Here is a 23,763-nt window from a genome sequence, read left to right on the forward strand (position 1 = left end):
TTCTTTTAATTATTCCATTTTTCAAGCTGTTGAATTGAGCTTGATTCGCCTGCCTTTGTGATGCTGTCTTTTCCATTTCCAGGTTTCATTTTTTTTTTTTTGGACTCATTTTGATTCACTGCATGAGGCCAATAGATCTCACTTTGAATACGTCTCCAAATTGATTGAGTCTGTTCTGTAATTGTTAGTTTATTGCTATAATTATCCAGCATTGTGCACTTAACACACACATTTTATATGAATTTAGTGTAACATGTAGATAATGGTTCGGACAAAGGCATTTACATTTGCTGCTCTCTGATTTTTTTTCATGCCCGAGTTGGTAAATAGTCAACATCGCATGACTCGGTTGACTTTTGTTGCCCGACGAGTCAAACGGCGTTTAGATTTGTGCTGGTTTCAATGCTATGTGGATAAAGACATGTGATATTTAACAGAGGCCTTCTACCCCCCTGCGAGACTCACTAGAGCTGCGGGATAAAACAAAAGAGATTCATCCGATAGGGTCCTCAGGGGAAATAGTAATATTTGACCTGTTAGAGCGAACGATAAATGCCCAGCAATCCAGACAGCAGAGTCTTCCTAAAAAGAATTAATTTTGTATGTCCAAATCTGAAACGTGAAGAGAACTTTATACTTCATACTTGTTTAATGTTTACTGTGTCATGTAAGAGTGCACTTTAGTGTTAATTTGCACTCAATATTATTATTATTTTGTTCATTTCATGTCACCGTAGGATTGTGAGAAAAATCTCCTCTGTAGGTCCAGTACATACGGAGAAATAACTGACTTTTTTTTGACAAAAGAATATAACTGTGTGGTGACTCGGTTTACGTGGTGCCGCAGCGGGTAGCTTTGCAACAAGAAGGTCCCTGGTTGGATTCAAACAGCAGTTTTCCTGTGTTTCCTTGTTCTCCCCATGTCTGCATGGGTTTCCTCTGGGTTCTCTGGTTTCCTCCCATGATCCAAAAACATGTGGGAGGCTCATTGGAGACCCTAAATTACACCTGTATGAATGAAAGACGCAGTAGCTGTATGTCTCTGTATTAGGCCCTGTGATCGATCCAGGGAGAATACCGTATCTTGTGATGACAGCTGGAACAGCCACCACAATCCTGACAGTGGGGTAGTTGGTATTTAATGAATAAAGAACTAATAAATTTGTTGGGAATCCGACAGTTTTAGCTTGTTTTGTGGAGGGGATAAAAAGGTTCTACAAACCCTTTCTGAAGACTCAAACACAAAGGCTGAAATATTTGGATTCAACCCTTTAACCCGCTAGCCACCCAACACACGCACAAAAAGAAAAATCATTGATTGGACATCAGATAGACGAGCAGGTGTTTTTCAGAAATCCCCAGTTGAAAAAGAAGCAATGAGCTCATGACGCAAGACTGAATCACTCGGATTAAAAGACTGGCTTTTGGAGAAATTCTTTCGAAAATAAAAAATCTCAAGCCTGATCAAAATGTCAGACGCGTTCTTTAAAGACCGAGACGATGGAGTAGCTCTTAACGCCTCACAAAAATTGGTTGGAAGGATGCGAAAATCACACAAAAGGAACAGAAATAAAAAGTCGGCGTAAAGAAGGATGACATTGTGGAACATTTATTCCATTCCAACAATCGTTTTCTTGGCTATGTATTATATCCACCAGACATCTGCTGCGCACCTGGGAGTTGAATAAAAACCAACAAACCAGGCTGTGTTGCAGGTTCATATTGTCTCCGGGGAAGCTTCATTAAGTCGATGTGGCGGATGATCGTGTCGGAAAATTCTCTAGTCACATCACTTATTCAAATTATTCGGTATCAGCTCTTTCCCCACGATAACACGACTTGCCAAACGCTCTCTTTATCGAGGAAATTATGCACAGCGTATTTGTCTATGAAATGCACAATGCCCGTGTAGCAGAACCACTTGGCAGCTAGAGACCTTCAACCTACTGTTATGTGGTTTATATTTAGCTATTGATATCAGTTTCTTTGACTACAGCTAATTTATTAGCCACTGCCGAGGTATTGTGTAAGAATGCCGATGCTGTATTATACAATTTAGTCTACTGGGACTAAATGTATAACTGGGGCAACAGCCATCCCATCTAAAAGCATGAATGCAAACCGCAGCGGAGATCCTGATCTTCAACCAGGCACAGAGGTCAGTTTTTCATGTTGCGAAGCCGCTCACGTCTCTCTGCACACCGGGGGGTCTACTGATCCCCGGGGTCTTTTTAATGCACATTCGTTTCACAACGCTATCTTCATTGGAAATTATCCACAGTTGGGAAGCAGAGAGCGAGCGGCTGCACGACTCTCCTGTGATCAACCGGCGACTGGTCCTGGACAAACCCCACCCCTTTCTCATTGTCTGTTTGGGATTGGCTTCAGCAGCCCCAAGGACTCTCCGCACAGGATAAGCTATTTACACAATCAATGTATACATGAAGTGCCGTGCCTCAGAGTTGGTTTAAAACATGTCTTCATGAATCAGAATCACAATCCTTTGAATTTGTGACCCATTTGCAATGTTTTTTTTTTGTTTTTGTTTTTTTTCCTGAAGAGCAATCCAAGCACTATTATTGAGCAATACCAATAATCAACCAATAATCAATGAGGTTAGGTTTTGTGATTAAATGAGATGTACTTTGAAATTGTTTGTCAGTAACAGCATAAGATACCAGAAACAGTCGATGACACGCTAATAATATTTTTTTTTTTTTAAATCTGGGGGTACAAAAAGTATAAAGCATATTTACATACTGTAAATATTTACCTCATATACAGCAGGAAATAAAAGCAATGTGCAAAAAAAGTGGGCAGGATGCATTTTGTGCTCTGCTTCAGCATACAGATAAACATCGCTCAAATGCTAATAAATTTCCCTCATCCATTAGGAATACAACTTCTCTTTTCCCCTCCAGTAATGCATTCATTGATTCACCATCTATACCGCTTATCCTGCACTCAGGGTCATGAGATGCTGCAGCCTTTCCCCGCTGTCATTGGTTCAGAGGCGGGGCTCCCCCTGGACAAGTCGCCAAATGGCACACTGGGACCCATATAGAGACATACATCCATTAACTCTCTCATTCGCACAATTGAAGATCTCCTTGTTTTTGGAGTATGGACACCCCACACAGAAAGCCCCCCCCTCCCCCCGGTCTGAATTGACCCAAGGACCTTCTTGCAATAAGGCTGAAGTGCAAAGCACCGCGCCATCCTGCTGCCTCTTCCAGGTTATATCAGCTATAACTAGCATCATGTTTTTTTTTGCCTGTCCCATGACAGCATTGTACCAATTCTGGAGACGTCTCACTTGTGAAGACAAGGAAATAGTTACTCAAAGTCTTCAACAAGAACATTCATCTCATTTGAGCTACAGCTAAATCACCCACGTCATCGGCCAGTGAGAGTACCGTCAGAATAACGCTGCGCCGAGACAACAGTGGTGGGGCACAGATGTTTTGTTGACCTACCGAAAACAAATTGTAGGAGAGCGCTTTGGACACGGCACTGTATTATCCAGGGGGCCTTGGAAATGCCCGTCGGTCAGTGAGGAGTCAGAGGGCATACAGCAAAAGAAACTTCCCATTTTGTTTTTTTTGGTAAAAGAAACCCACACCTGCATGTTGTATAAAAAAATGCAAGAAATATGTTAACTCTAGTGAACATGTTTGAAGGAATTAAGGAAATTTGATGAATAGTAAGACTGGGTGGACACTAATGTACTTTCATACGCCAGGGAGCCGTCTTTGCTTTTGTCTTCAGGTGTGAGGGCGATGAAATGAAGAAGTGCAGCAGCCATTTTTACATGAAATAACTGTAATTTCAGTGCAAATATTCCATTTTCGCTGTCAACATGTCGGAATATTGAGTAGGCAATACAGTGCTTCCAACCCTTCCGGTAGAACTGAAGAATAACTGCTCATTGAGCAGTTTTAAGCACACGTAATCCAGGAAAGCCCTGAGGTGATAGCATTAGAGCGGAGGATGATACAGACTCCCAATGCAGAGCACACTGAGGAAAACACGCAGACGGTGAAATGCATTTTATATGACAGTTAAGCAGAATTATTATCGTTCTGAACGTTTTCTTCATGCATTAAGTCCAAAATGTTTGACATTTTTATAGATATTGTTATACTGTAATCCCTTTGTCTGGAAGAGCATGAAGAAAAAGCCCTGGGTCAACACTCACGCCCTTTTCCCTCAACATAAAATGAAATGTTAAACAAATTACACAGACCTGAATTGTATTTTGATCATTTTTTTTAAATAGGACCCACTAATTCTATTCCAGGGCCAAATTAAAATAGAATCGTGATGTTCTATGTTGTGATAGGCGATGAAGTGATGGGCAGATTTACTATACAGGATAGGAAAGCAGAGGGGCAGATGGTGGTAGATTTTGCAAAAAGGATGGAAATGGCTGCAGTGAACACTTTTTCCCCGAAAAGAAAGGGACATTGGGTAACTTATAAGACCGGAGGTCAGAGCACGCTGGTAGACTACATCTTGTATAGACGAGGTAACCTGAAAGAGATCAGTGATTGTAAAGTAGTTGTAGGTGAGAGTGTAGCCGGACAGCATAGGATGGTGGTTTGATGGATGACTCTGGTGACAAGAAAGATCAAGAGGACAAAGGCAGAGCAGAGGACAAAGTGGTGGAAGCTGAACAGGGAGAAATGTTGGATGGTTTTCAGGGAGGAGTCGCGAAAGGCTGTGTGTGGTCAGGGAGAGCTTCCAGATGATTGGACAACTACGGTTAGTGCTATCAGGGAGACAGGTAGGAGATCACTTGGTGTATCGTCTGGAAGGGAAGTAGATAAGGAGACTTGGTGATGGAATGAGGAAGTGCAGGAGAAGCAGTTAGGAAAGAAGAGGTGGGACATTGAGAGGACGGAAGAGAACAGACAGGAGTACAGGGAGATACAACATAAGGTTAAGATAGAAGTATCAAAGGCAAAACAAAGGGCGCACCATGACTTGTATGCTCAGTTGGACAGTAAAAAGGGAGATAATGATCTATACAGGTTGGCATATCAAAGACATAAAGATGGAAAGGATGTACAATAGGTCCGGGTGATCAAGGATAGAGACGGAAATGTACTGACAGACGCTAGAAGGGTGATGGGAAGATGAAAACAGTTCATTGTGGAGCTGATGAATGAGGAAAATGAAAGGGAGGCAAGGGTAGAAGAGGTGACTATTGTAGACCACAAGGTAGTAGAGATTAGTAAAAGTGAAGTGAGGAAGGCATTGAAGAGGATGAAGAACGGAAAGGCAGTTGGTCCTGATGATATACCTGTAGAGGTTTGGCAGTGTCAAGGAGAGGCAGCGGAAGAGTTTCTGATTAGATAATTCAACAGGATCTTAGAGAGTGAGGAATCCTGAAGAATGGAGACAACTTGTGACGTGCCTATTTTTAAGAATAAGAGGAATGTGCAGAATTGTGGCAACTACAGAGGGATAAAGTTGATGAGCCTTTCAATGAAGTTATGGAAAAGAGTAGTGGAAACTAGAATGAGAGCAGAAGTCATCATTTGTGAACAGCAGTATGGCTTCATGCCTAGAATGAGTACTACAGATGCAGTATTTGATTTGAGAATGCTAATAGGGAAGTACAGAGAAGGCCAGAGTGAGCTACATTGTGTTTTTGTAGACCAAGAAAAGCATATGACAGGGTGCCAAGAGAGGAACTCTGGTATTGTATGAGGAAGTCTGGAGTGGCAGAGAAGTATGTTAGACTGGTACAGGACATGTATGCTGGCTGTAAGTCAGTGATGAGGTGGGCTGTAGGGGTAACAGAGAAGTACAAGGTGGAGGCGGGACTCCATCAGGGATCAGTTCTGTGCCCCTCCTTGTTCACAGTGGTGATGGATAGGCTGACAGATGAGGTAAGACAGGAATCTCCATGGACCATGATGTTTGCAGATGACATTGTGATATGTGGTGAGAGCAGAGAACAGGTTGAGGAAAATCTAGAGAGGGGGAGGTATGCGCTGGAAAGGAGAGGAATGAAGGTTAGTCACAGCAAGACAGAGTGTGTGTGAATGAGAGGAACCCAGGTGGAACGGTGAGGCTACAGGGAGTGGAGATATAGAAGTTGGAGGATTTCAGGTACTTGGGCTAGAAACAGTTACAATGACGAAAAGACCGGAGGCAGAGCTAGAGGTCGCAGAGATGAAGATGCTGAGGTTCTCTCTGGGTGTGACCAGGATGGACAGGATCAGGAATGAGTCTATTGGAGGAACAGCATATGTTAGATGTTTTGGAGAGAAGGTCAGAGAAGCCAGACTGAGACGGTTGGGTCATGTACAGAGGAGGGATTGTGAATATATTGGTAGACGGATGCTGGAATTGGAGCTGCCAGGCAGGAGGTCTAGAGGAAAACCAAAGAGAAAATTTAAGGCCCTAGTGAGAGAGGATGTGAAGGTAGTTGGTATGAGAGAGGAAGATTCAGAGAATAGGGTTGGATGGAGAAGGTTGATTTGCTGTGGCGACCCACGAAGGGAAAAGCCGAAAGGAGAAGGAAGAATATGGAATATGCACATATAAATCTTTTTGTCTGTGTTTCTGCATTATGAAAGCATACTTTCTCCTGATTTCGATTTGTGACTTATTGAATGTGAAACATCAGGTGTTTGCCCTCCTTTTTATTACAGCGGAAGTTAATGACTTTTGTCTAAATGTAAGAAAATGATTTCCATTAAAAAAAAAAGATTGAAAAAAATTAATTCAAAAAAAATATATCTCTTTCTACTCTTCCATTAAAAAAGTAATTTATTCATTAATTATCTACTCTGCCTATCTTGCAGAGAGGGTCACCGGAGCCAATCCCAGCTGACACTGGGTGAGAGGCAGACCTGAACCTGGGCTGGTTACCTGTCAATCACAGAACCCTCATAGAAAGACATTTGCAGTTATGGAATATTTCGAGACCTTGATTATTTCCTGTACGGTTTGAAACCTAAGAAGGAAGCAAAACAACCCAGAGACAAGCCACGTCGGGGCCGTGCAAACAGAAAAGCCCCGCGTCCGCCAAAGGAATTCAACCAGGAACCATGAGGTGAGAGAGCAGACCTCTGCACCACCCGGCCGCAAACGTTTCCCTCAGTTAATCATTTTCACCAGGAAGCATTTTCTTCCACCCGAACCACATCCTTCACTGTCTGCGTTACCTTCACCCACGGTGAACAGCCATCATTCTAAAAGCGGTTGCCAGGTGTCACCTTCAACTTCTCAAACTCTCTGTTGCACAAACAAGCTGCGACGGTACATTCTGGAAACTTAGAGGAGAAAAGTTTGATGCGCAGCAAGAAGTAAATCTAGTCAGTAGTTCAGCAGTTCTGCTGGTCATATTTTGATTGTGGGGAAAAAAAAAAAAAAGTTGACATTTATACAAAATGTGGCTGATGGAGGTAAGCAATGACTGGCTGGACAATAAAACATTACAAACAATCCCAAGTGAGGAGGCCAATGTCTTTATAGTGATAAAAGTGATAATCCACAGGAGTGCTGTCCATGAGGGAGTGCAAAATTTATTTACTCGTTTATATATATATACACACAGTTTATATATATATACACACAGTCCTGTGTGTGTGTACATATATATATATATATATATATATATATATGATTAGAATATTGTGATAAAGTTATTTATCTTCTGTAATGCAATTAAAAAAACAAAAAGTACTTTTTCATGATATTCTAATATTTTGAGATAGGATTTTGGAGTTTTCTTAAGATGTAAGCCATAATCGGCAATAATAAAATAATAAAAGGAATGCAATATTTCAGCTGATTTGTACTGAATCCAAAATGTATGACATTTTGTTTTTGTAATTGCATTAAGAATAAGAATAAGAACCACTTTATTTATCTCGAAGGAAATTGTTGTGCCAGAGTTTCAAGTAAAACTTAACAATAATAAATAACAGTGGGAAATTGTATAAACAGTATAAAAAAAGGGGGGGGGATAAGAAATACAATAATACTATAAAATGGTCCAGGTAACAAATCAAGGCTATTATAGAAGATAAAGAACTTTATCACAATATTCTAATTTTCTGAGACAGTCCTGTGTATATATATATATATATATATATATATATATATATATATATATATATATATATATAAAACTCAAAAATCCTATCTCAAAATATTAGAATATCATGAAAAAGTACTTTTTGTTTTTTTAATTGCATTACAGAAGATAAATAACTTTATCACAATATTCTAATTTTCTGAGACAGTCCTGTGTGTGTATATATATATATATATATATATATATATATATATATATATATATATATGTGTGTGTGTGTGTGTGTGTGTATACATATATATATATATGTATATATATGTGTGTGTGTGTGTATATACATATATATATACATATATATAGGGAGAAAGAGAGAGAGAGAGAGAGAGATATTCACACAGAAAGATGTGGCACAGAAACATGTTATACTTTTAAATAAACACATAACGGTAATATCCACAAATACATATTGGAAATGCCTTTTTCCCCCCAAACAGTGCCTGTAACACGGCTCTTGAAAAAGATCAATAATGAATAACACAAGGGAATGTCCAGCCGTCCATTTTCTATCCCCGCTTTGTCCGACTGCAGCTGATCGCTATCTCAGTTTTCCTCCTGCTCATTAAAACCATTAAAGTCGTCTTCTTCAGTGTCAGAATTGAACAGCCTCAGAATTTCACAGTAATTTCATTGGTGTGATATGGGGCATGTTTTGGTGGGATGAAGGCTGTTGGCCCAAAAAAAAAAAAAAAAAAAAAAAAAATCCTAAACTAGCCGCATCATTGTTTAAGCCTCATGGTTCAATGTTTGTGAAAAAGTAGGGGCTTATAGTCCGGAAACTATAGCATAGTCATATTTATTGTTGTATTGCTGTGACAAACAAATTTCTCCTATGGGGATCAATAAAATAGTATTATTTTATTATCTTAAAATAAAACAAACATGTTTTCAGATGGAGTGGGCAGATTGGCACCTGTGGTCCTGATTGTCAGAGGTTTGAACCAAACCAGATGATCATCAGACCAAATGACCAGTCATCCACTTGTGAGCCTTTTTGATGGACACCATTACATCGATTTTAAGTTCTCACTTTGTGCTAATTCAAGGAAAAAAATAAATTAATTAAAGGCGACGTGAAATTTTACAAAGTTTGAATAATGAAATAAAGACTGGATGTAAACGATTCAGTCTCTGCCATCGCTTTTTCTATCTCCCAATCTAAACCACTTCGCTATTCCTTTATATGGATTTATAGCCCGTCTGACACAATGTCCTTTTTAAGATTTACAGCGAAGAAGATGCAACTTATCAAACAAAATGAAACATTGGATACCAAAGCGGCTATAATAAGGAGTAAGAATAAAAAAACAAAAGAAAAGAAAAAGTCAGTCTATCTTTTTTGGCTCGTTGGTCCTCCCAGCCTCTCGCGCCGCAGAACAACAAACAACAAGGCAAAGTCCATTTCTAACTCTATTCTTCAGATGTTCTTTTTCTTTTTTTGCCGTAACAAATTCACATTATACAAATGTCTTCATAAATATTTATCTTCGCTCTACTCCCGGGTTTGCCCGTGAAAATTATTCAAAAACAACATCAGAATCGTAATGCTGGTCTGCAGCTGGACCAGAAAGGATGAAATATTGTCCATGTCCGATGGAATATTCATGTGTGGGATTATTTATTTTTCCCCGTCTCCCGCAGTGTCATTCCCGAACTGCGACGTCCTACTGTATATCACGACAGAGACACGAAACAGCAAACAATGTAATCCAGAGAGATTTTAATAAAAAAATAAAAACTGAACACTGAAAGCAGTGCTTTCTTTATCTTGATTTAAAAATTCCCTTTTTCTTGCCGAGGCTAAAATAATAGTGCACGTTGCCCCGGTTGATTAGCTCTTGGGATTAAATTCACAAAAAAAAAAAAAAAAGGCTTTCGGATTCAACACAGTTTCCCAAATAGGATCCTGTGTGATGGGTTCTTCCCTCTTCATCAAGTATTAAACATTTATAAATGTGTCATTAACAAACTGCATTTTCGTAAAAGGGGAGTCAAAGGGGAGGTTGCCGTCCACACTGTATAAATAATAAAGATTTTAACGAAAGGCTCAAGTGAGGGGTGTTTTATTTTGACACCGGCCCTGATTCGCCCTGCATCACGCGGGGGCCGTTCGTTTTTTCCCTGATCTTCCGCACTGACATTTCAAAACATCTCCCACGCTTTACAATTATCAATGACATTTAATTTGACACAACCAAATGTTCACCACTCTGGATTTAATAAGTTAATATTGACCTACACATGCAAAAGTATATGTGAAAGCTTTTAACCCGGTGGTAACACAACATAGTTTCAAGGCTGGTTGCATGACGAGATGTAAATACTCGACAAACTCCCGGCCTTGTGCAGAAACTTCATCTCTCTCAGCGTTCTGAGTCAGAACCGCTGAGCAAAAGTTGTAATTTTAAGCCCCCCCAACACCCGCCGCCCTGGACTGTTTACCCTCGGGACAGATCATGTCTCCTTTCCGGTCAGCAAACTGGCCAGTGTTGCAACGGCAGAGATAGCCCGACTCGGAGTGGTAACAGCGGCACCACCAAAATGGTTTTGTTCGCAAACAGCTAAACAAAGCTGACGAAGGGGGTTTTGTTATTTGCCGACACATCAGTGACGCTTGTTCCAACGGGCCGGCAAAAAGACATCAACATGATGCACCTTCACTGCAACCTCCCACTGCCATTGAAGAAAAATAGAGTAAATACTGTAATGTCAACAAATGATGATTAAACAACGGTGAAAGTTGCTGAAAACTGTATCTCTCAGCAGCCACCGAGTCAAATGTAGCCCGAGACAAAAAAAAAAAACAACTAAATCCCTGTATTCCTGACAGGTTTATACGGTCGGTTAAAACGGCAACAATGTTCCGAAGCTGTGATAAAAGAAGCTCCGCTTTTTGGTGGTCCCTCCGGTCCCCTCCTAAGAGAGGGATGATCTCATTGGCTCCAGGGGGCGAGCGCACAGACGGTTTTGAAAAACATTTGGAAGAAATGAAAGTAGAACACCACCAGCGTTATTTGCGGTGTGTCTGAGATGTATTTTGGCAACCATGAAACATTCATTCATTGATTATGAACGCCACTTATCCGCCGCGCAGCAGCCAATCCCAGCTGGTGCTGGGCGAGAGGCTGGATTCAACCGGGGACCGACTGCCAATCAATCACAGAGCCACAAATAGAGACGCACAGCCGTCCAGACTCTGGCATACGAGACAATTTAGGAGTCTTTAATTAGCCTGATGGCGTTTTTGGAATCCGCGCCGGCCAAGATAGAAATCACAAATGCAGGAAAAGTCCTGAAAGATGAATAAGTTATATCTCGAGTCATTCGAGATTAAGTCACCGAAGTACCCACTCGAACATTTTGTCCGTCCGGGTACGAAGCTTCGGGTCTTTGAAAGCCGTTATCGGAAGGAGAAATACGAGGAACAGGAAGAAACATGTTCATCATGTCCTCACTTGGATAGCAACCATTGGTATTTAAGAATATTCCCGCAAGTTCACACACACATACACGTACTATATATAAGCAATTGTCAACACAACCGGCATCTCATTTCAAAAGCAGTGTCTGTTTCTTTGGTGAATTATCATATAAATAACTCTGAATGCTTATCAAGCCCCTCTTTCAAAGACCCCGCGGATATAAAGGGTGAGAAAATGAAACAGTATACCCTGTTCTTGTCTGGGAACTAAAGAAAATAGAGGAATGTCCATGAAGATTAAAATATCCCTCTTTCTCTTACCTACAGAACTGCTTTGATTTCATTACTCAGGTCCTCCCTCAACTTTTAGCGCTTCTCACTGGGAGCGGAACAGCTCGGTTTGTTTTTAACCCTTTTTTTTTCCCCCTTCGATCTATTTAGTCACCAACGAAGGTGCGCAGTTCCCAATGTTAGTCTCCGACTCCAAAATTCCCTGATTAAATGAATCCAATCACTGAGCACGACGCAACGATAAACAAACTCGGTGATTATAGCCGGGAATGATTTACCGTCAGAAGTTGTAATCTGACCGTATTAAATTTGGGGGGGCGCTTTGAATTGAGCACTTGGGTACAACCCAACAGGAGGGCCTTCAATGAACCTTATTTACAAGCTTTTTGGCAGCGAGAAGGTGGATATTCCACTGAAATGAAGCAACATTTTTTTACCTGACAAGATTGCCGGGAGGACCACCGGGGCGCCGGTGTAACTAATTGGACACGGACCACGTATGAACATATGGGAGTTGTAGTGGTCTTGTTAGAACGGGATACACAGAAGATTTGGCTGTGAACGAATAGCATTGATGGCACCGGCCCCTCACTTCCTGTCCACATCGATAATGCGGGCTTATAAATCAGCAGCTGATAGAGTTGTGAGACGACAGAGTGCTGGACAGCAACAAAATACACCACTTCATCACAAGGTACTTTTAATTATCATTCATGAGTTTGCCTTTAACCCGCGTCCCCTGTTTTTTTAAGTCGAGCTTCGCCTGGCATCTTTCCTGGAGACTCATACACCGACAATATAAAAAATAAAAAAAAAAAACGTAGGCATTCATTCAGAATAGGCTTTTGATCAGACCATTCTGGGTCATGCAACACAGAACCCAGAGGAAATGTCTGCAGGTTTTTTTTTTGTTTTTTTTTTAAGCAAGCTCCGTATTCATATAGCCAAGAGCTGGTGCAGCTGTTCCCTGGTCCAAAAACAGCCAAGAAGATAACCATACCTGTCCTGGGACGTTGTGACTTTTGCAAGATTCAAGCACAACGTTCCTTTCAATTTTCCATCCATCTGTGCTCAAACTGGCACCAAAGTGCACAAAGGACAAAGTCATGTAAGATCAAGGTCGGATTTCAAGACCGCAAATTTTAGAACGCGTTCTCACTCCCGGTGCATCAACATACCGACATATTAGAACCCCTTTCTTGTAATTTTTTGCCAAACCAAAGAGCGTCACGTTTACATCAACATCTGTATCCAAACCTAACCTATATGAAAGCGGAGTTTGTTTTTTTTCCATATCGAAGTGAGAAATTGCATTCCTGCCCTGACACTGAATCCGACGATTAGACGAGACGATAAATGACGAAAAAAGGGGCGCGTATGAGAACGTGTGGGATTTTACATTTCACCAAATAGTGGAAAACACAGTTACTTGTCTCGCACATAACAAAGAACCTTATCCGTATGTTCCAGTTTAAAGTTGAGACTGTGCCATTAAAACACCGTCCAACACAAACCAGACTCAATTTGCATCAATCTTTTCTCAGAATTGCCGTTTTAATTAGTTAATCCCAAGCTGTGGTCCGGGCTCCTTCCGTCCAAGAGGACTGGGAATTTAGTCAATCCAATAATCAATATTGGTCATTTCAGTTACAAAGCAAGCATGTGATTTGAATTTGTACTGACAAGTGTTTAGTATTCATGGGCCGTCATTCATTATTAGGGATCATAGCATCATCCCACATGAACAGACTGAATTATTGCAATTTCTCCTCGGAGGAAACACAACCCGACAATCGCGGGCCGGCCCGTCGTCTCTCTGCGCTGCCGAACTGGTTGTGACTGGAGTCTCCGATCTCATTCATTCCTCTTTTGTTACAGCTTTACAGCTACAGAGCAGCAGCCGGAGTGTTTTATTAGTTTCTATTAGCCCCCCCACCCCCGCACACTCTCTCTCACACAATGCCAAGTGTCCATGGAAAAAAAAATATGTTGGAAATGCTGAAAAAAAACAATGTGAAAGGCAACTTATATTGACAAAGCATCTGATTGTAAGTGATGACCGGCTTTGAGAATTCCATTAAGCTGCTGATGAGACTTCACCTGATAATAATGATAATAATAATGTGATCTCAGCGGGAACGATGTGAAAACAACATCTGAGCTTAGAAATAAATAACAGCACAATCGAGGGGACAGAAAAAAAAAAAAAAAAAAACGGAGCCCAATCACAAACACCCACAATCACGATCACACACCTGACAATCAAAAAATAAATTGAGTCTCTCCTGCAGGTACTGCGGGATTCACACGGCTCGTGGAAATCAATCACAGTCAATCAAAAATACAGCGAATGCAGAGCACAAGGATGTGAGATTACATGGGAGGCGGGCTGGAGGTCACATTGGCGCCGGCGCCGTAATCTGGAATTCAGCGCAGCCTTTCGGCGAGGCAGCGGAGTGGATCATTGTGACGAGCCGTCTGTATCTCCAGCCGGCGCTGACACATCTTCCTCCAGCGCTGACTCGACACCAACATTACTCGCGTAGAATTTTGAATCTCGAAAAAAAAAAAAATGGGATTTTGGTGGCCGGAGGACATTTGAAAACGCGTGTGAAAGTGAGCAAGAGAAGAGGATGAAGACAGGAAAAGACCACCTGAAGCATATTAAGGCTTATCAGCATTTGCAGCAGCACGGGCTTTTCTTTTGTCGAGTAATATTCGGCTCCGCGATTGCATTCGCTTGCTCTGGAATGTTCTGCCGCGTCAGCAGTCATACAAATGAAACCGGGTCTCACATTTTGCTTTTGACCTTTCGACAGGTGCGAGTGCTGAAACCGAAAACTGTCGGCGACATTATGCTGAGTTTAGACGCGCCGCCCGTTGCGAGCGCAACGAGAACTGCCCATTTTTCAAGCAGCCGAGACACAGCTGATGTGCCACCTGTAATAAATATTCCGAAATCGCGCACGGTAAGGAATTCGGAGCCGAACTCCAGAAGTAATAATATTATAAAGTGCGGGTGCTTTATAATTGGCTGTTTAGGGTAGCTAAAGCTAATCAGGAAATTCATTCACTTATTCTGCTTATCCTGCAGTCAGGGTTGCACGTGCGCTCGACGTTCGGTCACAGGCCCCGAATATAGAGCGCATTAGCTCGCAACGTGGTAATGAACTCAATTTATAAGTCTCTAACAAGACATATTGATGGTGAAAATTATCTATTTTCTGTTTATTTTTCTATTATCCATGTATTTATTTCAATTGATTATTTCTGTTTGTCCAGTACTCTATGTTGAAGATCTCGATTGAGATGCCGGCTGGAGGTGATCCGAGCTGGTTTCCGGTGAACAATACGCTTCAAAACTTATTTTATGACAGAGGCCGCATCAATTTGAAAAGAGCGCGAAGTCAGAGGTCAGGACTCCGTAGCCTGTACTTTTTTAAAAGAAACATTTCAGAATCTCGATCATTTATAACATTGCGGAATAGATGATCTGTCGCAGTGAGGCAGAAACCAGCGGTCAGAACCTTTTCCATAATGAATAACAAGCGTTCACCCTTAGAAACTGAAAATCAAAAAGTGACCAAACTATCGAGGCTTTATCCTCGCTGGGTGATGTGGTACAACAAAGCGGGAAATGTCAGACCATAACTTTAATTCAAAATAGACAAAAAAAAAAAAAAAAAAAAAAGAGTTATTTAACAACATATCGTGTTCTTAAAAGATGAAAATCTTTGCTAAACTGCGGGGGGAAGCGATTAAAGACGAGTTGCTGTGCCGCCGAAATGCTCCCCGCGGGATTTGATGGCGCTGGGAAGATGGAGAAAAAACTCCAGCACGGTTAAAGCTTCACTGAACCACGGCATTAGTCTAAAATTGGATTTATTCGGCACTTTGATTTGAAGGTCTTAGTCTGCTGGCAGATTTTTTTTTCAGAAGCTGCATTTATAGTGAGCCTAATGAAAAGCCTAATCATTAGACAAAACAGGAAAAATATATATATTTTCATTTTACTTGGGTCGATGTTAAATCAGTCAGACCTGATCTGATTGAGACCAGCCTTTCTCAGGGACGGTGGATCTTCTGATGACCAAGCATCTCCCCACACACACACACCTCATAGGTCTTCACCATTTTAATTCCGTCCTGTCCACTTCCACTTACCAAAACTTTATCTATTACTGAGGAAGGCTAGTTCCGTCCTGGTGGGTCCCGTAGACTAAGCGCAAGCGGTGGGAGATAGAGAGGATGGTGGTAGCAAAGCGATCATCTCTGATGAACAATGCCTCCCACCCCTTGCAGAACATCATTGCAGCACTGAGCAGCTCCTTTACTAACAGGCTCCATCCCAAGTGTGTGAAGGAGAGATTTCACAGGCCCTTCCTGCCAACTGCTGTTCGACTATTTAAATATCCGGCTCTTCTCTCAAAAGACTGCTTTTTCATTCATTCATTAATTCATTCACTTTTTCATTCATCTTCAAACTCAGACGCTATGTGCTACTACTGCACTGATACTACTACAAGCATTGCTGCTATTCAGGCTAGTCGTCATTTTTGCACACGTTAATACTGTTTATAATGTCAACATATTGTTTAGTTGCAACTTGTTAACACTTTTTATTGCTTATTTTTAGTTTTCTTTTTTTTCTTGCACTGTCCACTTTCTGCTGAGTGGTTGATATTTCCTCTCTATCCTTCGATTCTATTAAATGGTATTACACTCATCCCCAGTTTCTACTTTATGAAAAACTCCAATAAGACCAGAAGTCGTCAATGTAAAACTAGAAAAAGCCACTCTCGTTTTTTTTTTCTTTTTTTAAATGAGCAGTTTTCCAACTACACCCCCTAGATATTATTCAGTTTATCAAATACAGAAACTGAAACTCGCTCTTTACTATGTTGATCTCTTCCAACTTCTGATGGAAACATCTGTCTCTTTACCTTATAAATAATTGGACCGGCTGCGCTGTTTGCATATGTCGGATTTCAGAGTCCCCCAACTCCCCACCACCCCGGGCCTGTAGCAGCCGCCTTCTGCCGCCAAATACAACACGACCGCCTGGACGCAGCACGTTTGTGGTCTGGACGGCTTAACAGAAAGCAGATTCCATCCTATAAGCTTCGGCTATTGGGCCACATCCTGAAGAAGACGTCAATAACACGCATGTTTATTCTTTCGAAGATTTGAAAGGACGGTATTTACATACTGATTTATAGGCATTGTCACCTCAACCAATCACAGAATTAGAGCCTTACACGCAAAGGGTATTCAAGATAATAGAAATATTTGAATATTATAAAACACCAAATCGCTATTACTCCAATCCAATAGATGGATTACTGATTACCCCGCCACCGCTGCCACCAACACCCTCTCTTTATCTAATGTGTCAGCATTTGTTGGCAGTCGGTATTTCCCCATCAGATTAGTGCAGAGCCACATGCTCACTGAGCCACAGAGGCTCAACAAACTGAGCTGAGAAAACATTGATTTACTGTATCATCAAGTTTAGCATCACAACAGCGTCGGCAGACCGCACAATTAGCAAACTGACAAACGGACGGGAGCCATTACTGCCGTTCGGATGAGACGCCTCCAAAGGTTTTTAAAAGGAGCTCTTGAAATCATATATTTGATATTAAGGACAAAAAAAAATGAAGCGCGCTTACAAATGTGTCAGATCGACAAAACTTTGATAATTAATGAAATCAGCTAAATCTGGTGTGTTAATAAAGTGTTGGGGGAACCCAATAATAAGATTTAAATTAGTTAAATGATACAGTAATATCGCTACATTGTGACACACTCAAGTGAATTAATTTTTCAGCGTGCCACATTAATGAGCTGATCTGTAGATATTTGCTCTCCGGAGAAGGATGATAGAGTTTACAGACAGGGAGTCTCACTCCGATACGAATATATAACTAAGTACCTGTGAAATTAATGCAAATTGAGAGGCAATTTGACGCACTAAGATTTCAGGTTACTGTCTAAAAGCAAGTGGAGGTCCAGAACCTCGCCTTGTTTAAAAAACAAAAAATTTAATTCTGCAGCTGGTCTCGGGGACCTTCCGAGGATGGATCTTTCAGACGTGCTGTAACAACCAGAACGGGTGTTTGGTGTAAGTATTCGAGGTGTTTATCAAGAAAAGGTGATACGGTGTCAATTTCACGGAAAGTCTTTTGAATCAGAACAATTTACATTCAACAGCTTGGTTTTTAAGGAGGAATTAAAATCAGACTAACTGCCAAAACAGAACAGGTCTAATGATAATCTTCACTAAACTAGGAGGAGGAAATCACCCAAATTGCCCAAATGGAAGTGGAACGATTGGTTGATGTGTCTGTTATAGTCAGAGCCATTGCAGAACTTTGACCATTTTTTTTTTTTCAATCAACAGGACACCAGGTGGGAATTCCTACGGTTGTTATGATTTATTAGATTAAAAATACACCTGTGCATGAATCCCTGCAAAGAATACATTGATATTATCTGATTGATTGGTGTCTGAACCTATTATATGAATCACATGGAAATCCTGTACAATTAAAATGCCATGGCTATAATATCAGAAATGGGCACATGGATTTAATGAAAAACAAGCAGTGCCCCCCCCCCCAAAAAAAAGACCCCATTTGCAAAGCTGTGCTGAAACAAATCACTATAAATAGGATTTTTTGTGAAACAAACATGCACATAGCCACCATCTGGACATTCGGTAGATATCTATTTGACTCAATGGAAATTGCGTTACAGTCTCTATTACCTTTGATTTGTGTTGAGAATAGCAAAAAGTTTTATGGCATCTAATAGTAAAAAAATGCAATGTAAGGTGCCATTGCTTGTTTCACACAAGCAAGAGTATGTTTTTTTTTTAGTTTTTGGTTTTCTTAATTTTTTCCTTCAAATTTAAATTTCAGATTCCTCCAAAAATCCATCAGGACCTGGTCACATACAAGTCCTGACTTAATCCAATAGGAAGATGTGAGTTTATGAAAAGGGGCTGAAAACCCCAATATCTTAAAGAGGAAAAGATCATTTGACTGCATGATTGTGTGAGCTGTGGAAGCTGCGCTACCGTCCCATCACCAGCAAAAGAGGCCAGATGTCTCACACACACACACACACACACACACACACACACACACACACACACACACACACACACACACACACACACACACACACACACACACACACACACACAAAGGGCTCCCTCTGTGCCGCCACATCTGTATTCAGATTTCCACCTCCCAAAGCCCCTTCTAGCTGGGGCATGTAAAGACCTCTCCGCAAAGAGTGACTCCAATCGGTTTGATTCACTGGACCTGTAAAATTGCAGATATTCGTACAGCTTGATGGTATTCATATATATGTTGTTCGATGTGTATCAATTGGAAGACACAGTCCAACAAATTTGAATGGGTCGGATCAAGTCCAAGTTCACCCCGACTTGAAACAACAAATATAATCTACGTAATGTCTATTCAGTCTATATCCTCTTCCAAAGCTGAGGCAATTAAGACTAGCAACTTTTACATCCATACATTTGCAGTACATCCATATGTCATTGTGGCATCTGGAGTATTTTTAGTTCACGGTTGTGTTTCCCCCGCGGCGCGTTCTCGCAATTTTTTTTCCCCTCCGGACGACAGGAGAATATGGATGGCGCGGCGCAGCTCCTTAATTACGAAGCTCGGGGAATATTCATTAGCATTTGCTGTAGGTCATCCTCGCAATACGTCCAAAACTAAAGCAGCGGCTGCGGACATTTGTCACTTGAACAACACTAATGAAAAGAAAAAATATTTTGTCTTTCCCTTAACATAAAAAAAAAAAAAAAAACCTCACAAAACTATGGCTCTGTGTTGGATTTCCCTTGATTGTAATTGTAACCATGAAGCAGCTGAATACATAACAGCGGGTAGGTCTTCCTGCTTAATGCCACTATTTCCTGCCCCGTGCACTTGGTGGGTAAAATTCCATGGATCCAGTTGAGCACTATCTTTTCTAACCCCTTAAAGAAAAAAATATAAAACAAGAATCCCACTATGACCAATGGCAGAGCCGCACTCACCGGGTGGCTTTGAATATAAACCAGGATCTCTGGATCTCTGGTTGTTTGTGAGAATCACGGCTAAATTCCGCTTCCTTTGCACAGCTGAGCTCTTATCCCGAAGGAGTCTGCCTTATCTCAGTTCTCGACGTCGCCCCCACTGCAACTCCCCCTTCAGAAGTGAAATTGCTTACATTTTTACTGGAAAAAAAAAAAAAAAAAAGTGTGAAGATGTGAGAGGATTAGTGTTGCAATCAAGTGACGGAACAAGAAATTAAAGCTTGAATATGTAAGTTGTGTCCATTCTTCCCCCCATAATGAACCCCAACGTGATCACGTCCTGTTGCGACAAAAAAGAAATGAAATTGAACCAGTGGCCGCAAAAAAAAAAAGACACGCTTCCTCGCAGTAAGAGCGCATCCCGGGAAATATAAAATGCCTGCCAGTAATGGAAAATTGAAACAGCTGGCCGAGGAGGAGAGCAAAACTGGATGCCAATTTCTGATTAGACTTCGTAAGCATTATTTTCATCATTTATAAGCCACAAACGAGTAACGCCGCCACAGCAAAGCCATTTATTTCATCAAGAAGCCCCATGCAATGGACCACTTAGCCACTCGCGGTACATCTGCACAGAAGAATTGGCTGGAGACTAGATATCAGCCTAATCTGCCCTTTTTTTTTAATTATTATTTATTTATTTTATTTTTTTTGTATTTTACAGACCGGATGATTCGATCTCAGGATTCTGCACTGGTCTGCAAACACACACACACTGAGTCATTAGCACTACATCAACTGCAAAGACCGTGTCAAAGTCTATGGAAAACCTTTTGGAAAAGGGTTTGGATTGAACCCATACTAATTTATATCAATATAGCAAAGCTGTATGTATTATCTTATGGCTGGCTGAATGAATAACTTGTATTGGCAATTTAGCCATTTTGAGTAACAACTGATTTACGTCTGAAGCTCTGCAGTCAAGACCAAAAGCCGTTCACCGACTAAAGATGATTTTTTTTTTTTTTTTCTAATAATGAGCATGTTGATATTGCACCATAAATCTGCATAATGATTTGCATCTTCTCTCTTATGTTGTCCTTTACGGAGTCGTGATCTTTCTGCTCGGCTAGTTTTTCAAATAAACACAAGCTGACCCGGGGGGGATAGTTAAAAAAAAAATAAATCAGAAAAATCAGACATCTCGGGATCCTTTGGAGATGGTGAATTTCATGCATGTGCTGTCAAAGCCATTTGTCTAAATAAAACATTTTCTGTTGGATGAAGTTGCAGGGTATCTGCTCTTTTTGGAAGATGGTGGCGATTGTTTTCAGGGAATAAATAATTGCGCGTGTATTTGATCAGTGTCCGGCAGTCGACGCCGCAGCACGGGGAAAAAAGTTCCATGTCGATCTTCTGCTATTATATAGGTTCACCTCACGCTGGGATAATGATTTATTTGAAAAGAAGGGAGGGAGGAAAAAAAAAAGATGAAGACTGTGAAGACTTCTACTCGTCAACAACAACAACAACGTTGTCCCTCTGTGCAGGGTCCATGACGGGGACAAATGTGAGGTTTTAACATTGATCTTTTCTGTCCATTTTCCGTGCCTGTGCGGAGATTCAATATATCTGAATCTGGCAAGTCATAATGGATGTTTACTCCTAATTGCCCAGTGTTTGTCCGTTCTTGGTGCGCGACCAAGATGCTCTTTAGCTCAGGACATAAAATAATGGAGATTTTCTACGTCTGCCTTTTCACAGATATGTACCAGTCCTTTCTGAACCTCTAAATAGCAGAGATGGAAGCGGTTTAAAGAAATGAGAGCATGTTTTCTACAACGGGTTGGTTGTTATCTTGTTTTTAATCATCCTCCCTCTCACTGTGAAGGTGATGTGCCACTAATGAAAATTACAAAAAGGCAATTTGTCCTAATTACTTAAATGTAGCCATCAGGAGAGAGAGACGGCCGCGCAGACAAAACACAAATAACAATGTGAGCTTCACGGCGGTTCTTCAAAGAGCTAAGTTTAAGTAACGGGAGAACTTTCGCTTTGTTTCAGCGCATCCATCTCATCGCTGAGCGGCGGCCGACAAACTTGACACCGGTGGATCACGCAAAGCGAAGATGGTTAAAATAAATATCCGACGTTGCGGTGATCACAAGGGACTGATTTTCTGGAGGAAGGGGGGAAAGACATTTATTATAAGGAATGATGATGGACTTTCTGGTTCAAATTCTAGCGGACGAAAAAAATGCTTAAAAAAAAGTTGTCTCCTAATTCGTATTGCATCCAAAGACATCTTGCAAAAAAATATGTTTCTTTTTTTTTCTCCTCACAGTAACCTCTACATTTAAAATAAAAAGGTTAAGTATTTTCATAAAAGCACTTTAAGAGATCCTCCATAACGTCCCAATCTCTTCAAATTGACGATGGAGAAAAATGCTTATTATACAGCAGAATATGTAGGAGGACAAAATGTTACAATGATGAACAGTTATTTTGTTATAATGGCTTTAAAAAAAAAAAAAGCTGCTAGAACTGAATACATTGGCTGCATTGGAGAAAGTTAAGGTTTCAGGAAGTCAAAATTTTAATTTATGATCACTTAGTGTTCGTCACGCTCCCATCATGCCAGCACAATTTTGGGAAAATGAGTATGAGACGTGTATTAATAACACATGGATAAAGGAAATTTGACTCAAGGGTACAATCTTGCTGTAGCATTTATAACATGAAACGATAAATGTGCGTGGAAAAACTACATACCCTACTTGAGCAGATCTCTGCGGTGCAACCAGTCAGATACCTTTAGTCACGACAGCTACAACTAAGTCTTATAATAGAGTATTATGGGATAATAAATAATGCATTGGAGGGCTGGGGTTTACAATGCTCTGGTTGTTTTAATACAAAAATCAGGCAATGCACGCACGCACACACAAATACTTATAAACACATATACATATATATATACACACACACACACACACATATATACACAGTCATGGCCAAAAGTTTTGAGAACGACACAACCATAGAAACATCTGGCAAACACTTAAAAACCTTGAAGGAACAGACCTTGTGAAAGTGTAACACACACACACACGCACGCACGCACGCACGCACGCACGCACGCACGCACGCACGCACGCACCTCAAAAGGGCAAATAAATCTCAGCAAACTGAATTCTCTGTGAATCATTCTGCAGAATCTACCCAGTCAGGTGTTGTCTAACACATGTTAATGAATAAATGTACAAAATAAGCACAGCCATCTCTGCGTGCCTTCTTCTCCCCCACAAGCATCCATTCAGTGCAAAACTTTTGGGGAAAAAAAAATTAAAAGGTCAATGGAAATAAATGGATGCAGTTGCTGACACATTCCACCACAGGATATAAATCATATGTATTCTCTTTGTTTATTTTTTCACCCGACGGAAGTAATTGATTAGAGTTGGTGAAAGTTTGGTCTTAAAAAGAAATAAAAACAAATCTGAAATAGCACATTTCTGCACAAGGTTCAATAAGATGTTTGTGTACCTCTGGTACTGTTAAACATCCTTTTCCCCATCAGATAAAGGAAAATACTAGGTTTCTGATGAAGTTGTTGAAGACACATCCAGCAGAGGGCAGCTCCCAGACTGTGAGGTTCAATATTATGGTTTATTACGATGCTGAAATTTAAACAGGGAGTTTTAAATAATGATTAGCGGGGGAAGGAGGCGCTGATCCCCCCTAATTGAAAGTGCACTGTTACGGGTATATTAAGTATATTTGACTGAGCATACTCATGATAGGAGGAGACAGCCCATAAAGAATTTCATGACTCTAGTTGCTTAAGGTGGAGTTTGTTTAAAGTATTACAGACAGAAT

The 23,763-nt window shown here is 40.8% G+C and overlaps 1 pseudogene; it reads left to right on the plus strand.

Moving 5' to 3' along the window:
- Window positions 1-4,593: 4,593 nt before the first annotated feature.
- LOC147235396 (uncharacterized) lies at window positions 4,594-6,558 on the plus strand (annotated as a pseudogene).
- Window positions 6,559-23,763: the final 17,205 nt, after the last annotated feature.

The sequence above is a fragment of the Fistularia commersonii genome, chromosome 3 (assembly GCF_037954325.1).
Source record: "Fistularia commersonii isolate RoL2024-O1a breed Wild chromosome 3, RoL_Fcom_v1.0, whole genome shotgun sequence".
Classification (NCBI taxonomy): domain Eukaryota; kingdom Metazoa; phylum Chordata; class Actinopteri; order Syngnathiformes; family Fistulariidae; genus Fistularia; species Fistularia commersonii.